This window comes from Abramis brama (assembly GCF_963993115.1).
Source record: "Abramis brama genome assembly, chromosome: 25".
Classification (NCBI taxonomy): domain Eukaryota; kingdom Metazoa; phylum Chordata; class Actinopteri; order Cypriniformes; family Leuciscidae; genus Abramis; species Abramis brama.
The window spans coordinates 28,852,334-28,862,333 of NC_139987.1; positions in this window are offsets into that span (position 1 = coordinate 28,852,334).

Genomic DNA, 10,000 nt, shown 5'->3' on the forward strand with positions numbered 1-10,000 from the left:
CTTATTTGATTGTTATTTATATATCCGTTGATTGAGTAATGCTCTTCTGAGAGTCGAATAGAGTTTCAGTTTCACTTTACCTGTGTGTGTGTGTGTGTGTGTGTGTGTGTGTGTGTGATGACAATAGAGATGAGTCTCAGCGGCGGTATAATCAGTGCTGATGATGTCAGCTGATGAGCTCACCTGTGTGTGTGTGTGTGTGTGTGTGTGTGTGTGTGTGTGTGTGTGTGTGTGTGTGTGTGGGTTGTAAAGCTCTTACTGTGTTTAATGCTAATAGCGTCTGGGATCCACCATCAGACTCTCAGACTCTCAGTTTCGTGTGTGTGTGTGTGTGTGTGTGTGGAAAGCCCCTGAAGATGACCTTCACCAGCTGCTAAACTCAGCGTTTGAAGAAGTCTTAAAGGTGACAATCTTCCAGCGGCGTCTGATCAGGGGTCACACGACACGAAGACGCAAATAACTCATAAAGATCATTGTGAAAGCAGAAGGAAACACCAGTTTGGCAAACACCTCGACTCAGAGCTGAGGATGGACACACACACACACACACACACACAGACAGACACAGACACAGGTATGGACACAGAGCAGCAGCAAACATAATACATTTGGGGAAATATTTATGCTTTTACTTGTGCATTTATGAATTTTGCTTTGTAAATGTATTCTTTTTGAGGCTGATCTGGCTCCATACGTGTGTGTGTGTGTGTGTGTGTGTGTGTGTGTGTGTGTGTGTGTGTGTGTCCATCTTGCGCTCAGATCTGTGTGTGTGTGTGTGTGTCCATCTTACGCTCAGATCTGTGTGTGTGTGTGTGTGTGTGTGTCCATCTTACGCTCAGATCTGTGTGTGTGTGTGTGTGTGTGTCCATCTTACGCTCAGATCTGTGTGTGTGTGTGTGTGTGTCCATCTTACGCTCAGATCTGTGTGTGTGTGTGTGTGTGTGTGTGTGTGTCCATCTTACGCTCAGATCTGTGTGTGTGTGTGTGTGTGTGTGTGTGTCCATCTTGCGCTCAGATGTGTGTGTGTGTGTGTGTGTGTGTGTCCATCTTACGCTCAGATCTGTGTGTGTGTGTGTGTGTCCATCTTACGCTCAGATGTGTGTGTGTGTGTGTGTGTGTGTGTCCATCTTACGCTCAGATGTGTGTGTGTGTGTGTGTGTGTGTGTGTGTGTGTGTGTGTGTGTGTGTGTGTGTGTGTGTGTGTGTGTGTGTGTGTCCATGTCCATCTTACGCTCAGATGTGTGTGTGTGTGTGTGTGTGTGTGTCCATCTTACGCTCAGATCGTGACTGCATTCCCTCCTCCAGCTGGAGTTCGTCTCTCTCGACGTGTGTTTGCTTTGGCCTCTGAGTTTATGTGCCAGACATTCATATTTATATTCCTCCTGAAAGCATCTACACACACACACACACACACTCACACACACACACACACACACACTCACACACACACACACACTGATCTGTGGCCAGTGAAGCTGATGTCTGTCATGAAGAAATAAAGCAGCTGGAGTGTTTTCTCACTGAACTGGAATAATAGTGTGTGTTGAAACAGTTTTGCAAGTCGATTTCACAAAGAAATGGCAAGAAATGCACAAACATGTTCCAAGAGCATTTTTGAAACTTTTTTTGTTTGTTTTAAAAACACATTCCACTGTATCATTCTTCAAGCATTATGTGAACGTTGACTTTGAATGTTCTCTGAACGTTACTTGCAACATTTAAAAAAATGTCCAACTAAAAAAAAAGGCAAGTAATGGAAAAAAATGTTCCAAGAGCTTTTTAATTTATTATTACAGCAATTTTCACATTCCACTACATTTGGATGAAACCCAAAAATCCTATACATCAAATATAATCAACAACTGAATACATCGGCTGAAATCTTTTTATAAAAGGACAAACAGAAATTACATACAACAACTAATCAACACACACCAATGCTAATACTAACACCAATGCTAATACTAACACTAATGCTAATACTAACACTAATGCTACATATACATGTTAACAAACAAATATTCATCACTTCGATGAGCTCATTGTTTCTGCCTTAAATTATTACATTGTTTAAATTAGTATATTTTTCGCTAACTGTGATTTTGTATATGTACATTTCTGAAATACATAACTAGCTCTGATGTCAGATCTCTGTAAGCTGTAATGTGGACTCATGCACTCTCTGTAAAGCTGCTTTGAAATGATGTGAACTGTGAAAGCGCTGTACAAATAAACGTGAATTGAATTGAATTAAACAGTAGCAAACATTAAATAAAAGAAAAAGGGCAGAAAAGACATCAATTGAGAAGCAACACAATAAATGACTAAATGCAAACCACATCAGTAACACAGCCTTCCCACAACTCTGCAGACTACAGCTTTACATGTCATACTGGGAGATTCGGGACCAGTACTGGTTTGGGCTTCTTGTATATTTTTTATTATTATTATTATTATTCAACTATATAGAAGATAAACCTGAGAATGGTATATTTGAGTCCAGAATAGTCTCATTCCCAATATGGGTATTTTTATTTTTATTCAAACTACTTCTTTGATTCCTTATTTCTTTCGTAACTCTATTTCTCAATCATTCTCAAGACTTTCCGTCTCTTAATTATAATTTCTATATGAGGTCTCACTGGAAGAATCTGGTCTATAACTTGAGCATTTATGTTTCTCAGACTCACTGCTCTCCATCATGTAGATTTCACACACTATTCCCAGTTCATTTTAAGGTTTTACAGGGTGTGTCACCATTTCCTGGTATTCAATAATCCTCATCAAATACTCATCAGATTCGCAAGAGCTTTTTCAAAACGTTTTAAAAACGAACATTCCTTTGTATCATTCTTCAAACATTATGGGAAGGTTATTAAAACTGTTTAAACTTTGGGCTTTTTGGCTTTTCATAAAGTGTTTTTTTCAGAAAACACCCAAAATACACTTTTAAACGGTTTACTCCAGAGCGCCCATATAAGGGATAATGTAGAGCGAGGCTCGCGGAGGGATCTTGAGTCAGCCTGAAGGGGTTTTATTCGCTATAATAACCGCCTCGCTCTACATTATCCCGCTTATTACATGGCTACCCACCAAATAAATCAATAATTTGACAAAAAATATTGATTTAAAAAGGAGTTTATTGATTTAAAAACGATTGTATTGCTTCCGCTAAAGAAAATAGTCCGTTCCGTCTCTACGGTTAGAATCCTGCGTCCATAGCAACGCTCTGTTTATCATGGCAACGGTGTGTTATACTCAGCAGCGTCTGATATCAAGAAATAACACACCGCACTCTACATTAGAATTCAACCAAGCCATGTAATATATAAATTAACTAAATTAATAACTTTTTTTTTACAACAGAAATGAACCATCACTGAACTGACTTAAGCTGGACTATTTTCTTCTGGAAACAAACTTTGTTGTATTATTTTCTTGTTATCTCTGTAAAGATGCTTTAAAACACTGTATAAAAGCGCTGTGTAAGTAAAGCTGACTGACTTTAACTGTATCTTTAGAGCACTTGATCTGTTTGCGTCAGTAGAGTTCAGTTACAGTATATACTGTATCTTTAAAGGTTATTCTTCTTTACTGTATTCTCTAAATGAGTTTTTCCTCCTACAGTGAGTCAGAAATCTCCACTTCAACAAACTTCACAGTTTTATTCTTGTCTATATTCTGAAGGTTTTTACTGAGGGGTTTGTTCATAAAACTTTCCACAACATTTTATACCTAAAAGAATTGCTGAAAATGTATTTATTTTTGGCTGTTGACATTATAATCTGATTTGTGGAGTGATAAATAGAGATATCCAAAATCCCCTCTGTAAAAACCTTTGACTAATATATAGACTAATATATATGTAAAAAAATTACTTCATCCAATGTTCAGATTTTTGTTCTAGAAATGTATGCAAATTAGTGCATAGTAATTAGATAACACCTCATTTGCATATTTAAACAACATTTCAGAAAACATGTAATACATGGTTTTTTTTTGTGTGCAATTATCAGTGTAATCAATCAGCTGGAGAAGTGTGGTGATAACTATTAGTTATTCTCTTGCCCTGTCACCCTGGGGTGTCTCGCCTTAAAACACGTCCAACCAAAATATTTCAGAAGTTTTTTTATTCCTTCAACTTACTATCTATTAACGTTACTGAAGAACGTTTGTTCATAACTCTGAGAACTGGTTCTGTTCACACACACACACACACACAAACACTTCAGGTGTCGGATCTGGTTCTGTTCACACACACACACACACACAGTGTCTCCAGTGTCTGTTGTTGGTTCTGCAGTTTCGAGACTCTGGGTCTTCAGACCTGATGGACCTCGACGCTCCAGAATCCAGTGTTGTTTCTGTCTTCACTAAATATTATAATGAATTGGTGTGTGGTGGGCGTTCTGGCGCAATATGGCTGCCGTCGCATCATCCAAGTGGATGCTGCACATTGGTGGAGGTTGAGGAGATTCCCCCTTCTATGTAAAGCGCTTTGAGTGCCGAGAAAAGCGCTATATAAATGTAATGAATTATTATTATTATTATTATTAATTAAATAAACGAGTGAGATCATGAAGCCGTTCTCCAGAGCGAGAGAACAGTCTGACACTCTTCACTTCTGCATAACTCTCTTTACTGCGAGAGAAAACCTTCATAACTCTGTTACTGAGAGATATTTAAGCTGCTGAAATGATTAATGTTCAAATACACTATGAAAAATAAAGGTTCTTTATTGCCGTTGATTGTTCCATGAAGAAATACTATACAGTGAGGAAAATAAGTAGCCTATTTGAACACCCTGCTATTTTGCAAGTTCTCCCACTTAGAAATCATGGAGGGGTCTGAAATTGTCATCGTAGGTGCATGTCCACTGTGAGAGACATAATCTAAAAAAAAAAATCCAGAAATCACAATGTATGATTTTTTAACTATTTATTTGTATGATACAGCTGCAAATAAGTATTTGAACACCTGTCTATCAGCTAGAATTCTGACCCTCAAAGACCTGTTAGTCTGCCTTTAAAATGTCCACCTCCACTCCATTTATTATCCTAAATTAGATGCACCTGTTTGAGGTCGTTAGCTGCATAAAGACACCTGTCCACCCCATACAATCAGTAAGAATCCAACTACTAACATGGCCAAGACCAAAGAGCTGTCCAAAGACACTAGAGACAAAATTGTACACCTCCACAAGGCTGGAAAGGGCTACGGGGAAATTGCCAAGCAGCTTGGTGAAAAAAGGTCCACTGTTGGAGCAATCATTAGAAAATGGAAGAAGCTAAACATGACTGTCAATCTCCCTCGGACTGGGGCTCCATGCAAGATCTCACCTCGTGGGGTCTCAATGATCCTAAGAAAGGTGAGAAATCAGCCCAGAACTACACGGGAGGAGCTGGTCAATGACATGAAAAGAGCTGGGACCACCGTTTCCAAGGTTACTGTTGGTAATACACTAAGACGTCATGGTTTGAAATCATGCATGGCACGGAAGGTTCCCCTGCTTAAACCAGCACATGTCAAGGCCCGTCTTAAGTTTGCCAATGACCATTTGGATGATCCAGAGGAGTCATGGGAGAAAGTCATGTGGTCAGATGAGACCAAAATAGAACTTTTTGGTCATAATTCCACTAAACGTGTTTGGAGGAAGAAGAATGATGAGTACCATCCCAAGAACACCATCCCTACTGTGAAGCATGGGGGTGGTAGCATCATGCTTTGGGGGTGTTTTTCTGCACATGGGACAGGGCGACTGCACTGTATTAAGGAGAGGATGACCGGGGCCATGTATTGCGAGATTTTGGGGAACAACCTCCTTCCCTCAGTTAGAGCATTGAAGATGGGTCGAGGCTGGGTCTTCCAACATGACAATGACCCGAAGCACACAGCCAGGATAACCAAGGAGTGGCTCTGTAAGAAGCATATCAAGGTTCTGGCGTGGCCTAGCCAGTCTCCAGACCTAAACCCAATAGAGAATCTTTGGAGGGAGCTCAAACTCCGTGTTTCTCAGCGACAGCCCAGAAACCTGACTGATCTAGAGAAGATCTGTGTGGAGGAGTGGGCCAAAATCCCTCCTGCAGTGTGTGCAAACCTGGTGAAAAACTACAGGAAACGTTTGACCTCTGTAATTGCAAACAAAGGCTACTGTACCAAATATTAACATTGATTTTCTCAGGTGTTCAAATACTTATTTGCAGCTGTATCATACAAATAAATAGTTAAAAAATCATACATTGTGATTTCTGGATTATTTTTTTTTTAGATTATGTCTGTCACAGTGGACATGCACCTACGATGACAATTTCAGACCCCTCCATGATTTCTAAGTGGGAGAACTTGCAAAATAGCAGGGTGTTCAAATACTTATTTTCCTCACTGTAGATATTTGATTTCTGACTGTGAGCATAATAAACTCCATTTAAACATGAAATTAATTGATAATTTATCCATAAATTACCCATCAGCCCCTCAGTGGAGCCGGTGTTGTTCATGTTCCTCCGCATCATGAGATGATGATGTCACACCGTCACTGATGATGATTCATTTGATCATTTGTGCAAATATGGTCAGAAAAGGCCTGAATATTCTCATGTTATTGTTTGAATATGAATATAGACGTGTGACTCATTCAGTGTGTGTGTGTGTGTGTGTGTGTGTGTGTGTGTGTGTCAGACAGTCTGTGGATGTCAGATATGAGATATGTTCCACAGAAAGTCCCAGTGTGTTCCCCGAGGAACTGAAGGCTTTATATAACGTGTGAAGATCAGCTCAGATCTGCTTCTGTGTGATACAGTATCTCAACATATAATGTCAGTTATCACTTTATTTTTTGTCTTACTTTTTTTTTTAAGATTATGCTAATATAACTACATTTAAATAATTTTAAAGTGACCGTGCAATCAAAATTCACACGTCTTATTTTTTTTAAATGTAATATTGCAGTGTTTATTGTAATGATTTATCCGTGCACATCATTATTGTGTTAATAATCTTGAATCAGAATAAGTTCCTCTTTTTTTCCTTTTTTTTATTGCACTTCAAACAAACAAAGTCAATGTACAGTCAGAACTGCAATACATACAAATAGAAAAAAACAGACATTATATAGAAATATCAAATGATTCCCAAACAGTTTTAATTGCTTTATTATTATTGTGGGAATGAAAGATAGTCTTGATATATGTTTGCATTTCTTTTTCAAGAACCAAAAACAAAGGTTGGGTTTTATTGTACTTACATGTATGGAATTTAGCTAAATCTTTAATTAAATTCATGAATAAGCACTTCTTCTCTTCTCTGATGACGTGGGCGGGGCAATCTGTCACTCACATGAGATCAGCCAATAGCAAACCACAATCATCCAATCAATTCCTCACGGACACAATCAAGCCCCGCCCACATTTGTTCTTGTTCCTGATGCGTTTCACTCGATATACGACACAATAGAGGAGAAAAGACGAGAGCATCCTCTCTTAAGAGTTTTTGGGAAAGTTTTCTGAGGCCCTTGATTGAGAAGCACTGATGTCGGTGTGTGTAGTGTGTGTGTAGTGTGTGTGTAGTGTGTGTAGTCGTACCGTTTGCCCTGGTGACGGTCAGTGTGTTCAGTGAAACCCTGAGAGATCCTACAGAGGCTTCTGGACCTGATTCTGTCTTGTGTTGTATTCTGTCAGACTAAACCGAGACAAGAGTGTGTTCAGTGTTTATATCAACAGATTCTTTCTGTGTCGAACAGCGAGTGTGTATTTATAGAGCTCGCCCTCGTCTCGAGACAAACAACGGGAACAGCTCCGTCTGGAATCTTGTTGTTGGTCTAATGTCAGAAATATGCAGTTTGTGTGTGTGTGAGAGAGTGAGAGTGTGTGTGTGTGTGTATGAGAGAGAGAGAGAGAGAGTGTGTGTGTGTATGAGAGTGTGTGAGAGAGAGAGAGTGTGTGTGTAATAGGGAGGAAACTCTGAGACCACACACGTGTGTGTGTGTGTGTGTGTGTGTGTGTGTGTGTTATTGGTCGGAGATCAAAGCTGAGATTCCTCCGTAATGAAGCACATGTGCTGCCTGTGATGTGTGTGTGCTGCGATGTGTGTGTGTGTTTGTGGGATCATCAGGACTCGTGATGTTTGAGAGAAACGTGTTTTTTTTCTCTTTTAATAGGTACATAATGTGTGTTGTGTTGTCTGCGTGTCGAGCGGCTTTATGATTTGTTTGTTTGTGTGAAGAACATCAGAACATTGAAACCATGTGAAGGTCTTCCTCCAGATGTTGTTTTATGGTTTGTGGATCAGGGTTTTGTTCCTCATTACTGATGCTTCAGAAGAACAAAAACACTCATGGCAAAAACACGAAGTTGCTTCATACTGATGTCAGCCAGCAAAGATCCGACAAATCATCAATCATTTGTTGATCAATCACAGAGTAATTCATCATGACTATCAGACCTGAGGTTTTTCTCACATCAGACTCCGATTAAACACTGATTAAACACGCGCACAGAACATCTCAGCATTTACATGTACATTACAAGCACTTACCAGCCACATATAGCACATATACCCTGGTAAGTCAAGAAGTCTCCTTCATTTATACAGCGCTTTAACAATATAGATGTTTCACAGCAGCTTTACAGAGATAACAGGAGATTACAGTAACAGAGATTGTTTAGGCTTTACAGCAGCTCTAGAATAAAGTTATTGTCCAGATAAAGTTAGTTTTGATTGATTCACTTCCGTTGCGAAGATCATTAGTTATTAACTTAGGGGCCGCTAACTGTCCAGGCGCAGGTCCTTCATCAGATCTGGAGTGTGTGTGTGTGTGTGTGTGAGGGTAGCATGTACAGAGTGAACAGCAGCGGTCCTAGTACTGAGCCTTGTGGTACGCCATACTGAACTTGTGATCGATGAGACATCTCTTCATTTACTGATACAAACTGATAACGGTCAGATAAGTATGATTTAAACCATGCTAATGCAATTCCACTAATGCCAACATCATTCTCGAGTCTATTTAAAATAATGTTGTGGTCAATAGTAGTAACCAAAGCATCATCCTGGCAAACACATAGCAACTCCCTGGTAACATTATAGCAACTCCCTGGTACCATTATAGCAACTCCCTGGAAACATCATAGCAACTCCTTGGTAACCAAAGCAACCTCCTGGCAAACACATAGCAACTCCCTGGTAACATTATAGCAACTCCCTGGAAACATCATAGCAACTCCTTGGTAACCAAAGCAACCTCCTGGCAAACACATAGCAACTCCCTGGTAACATTATAGCAACTCCCTGGAAACATCATAGCAACTCCTTGGTAACCAAAGCAACCTCCTGGCAAACACATAGCAACTCCCTGGAAACATCATAGCAACTCCTTGGTAACCAAAGCAACCTCCTGACAAACACATAGCAACTCCCTGGTAACATTATAGCAACTCCCTGGAAACATCATAGCAACTCCTTGGTAACCAAAGCAACCTCCTGGCAAACACATAGCAACTCCCTGGTAACATTATAGCAACTCCCTGGAAACATCATAGCAACTCCTTGGTAACCAAAGCAACCTCCTGACAAACACATAGCAACTCCCTGGTAACATTATAGCAACTCCCTGGAAACATCATAGCAACTCCTTGGTAACCAAAGCAACCTCCTGGCAAACACATAGCAACTCCCTGGTAACATTATAGCAACTCCCTGGTACCATTATAGCAACTCCCTGGAAACATCATAGCAACTCCTTGGTAACCAAAGCAACCTCCTGGCAAACACATAGCAACTCCCTGGTAACATTATAGCAACTCCCTGGAAACATCATAGCAACTCCTTGGTAACCAAAGCAACCTCCTGGCAAACACATAGCAACTCCCTGGAAACATCATAGCAACTCCTTGGTAACCAAAGCAACCTCCTGACAAACACATAGCAACTCCCTGGTAACATTATAGCAACTCCCTGGAAACATCATAGCAACTCCTTGGTAACCAAAGCAACCTCCTGGCAA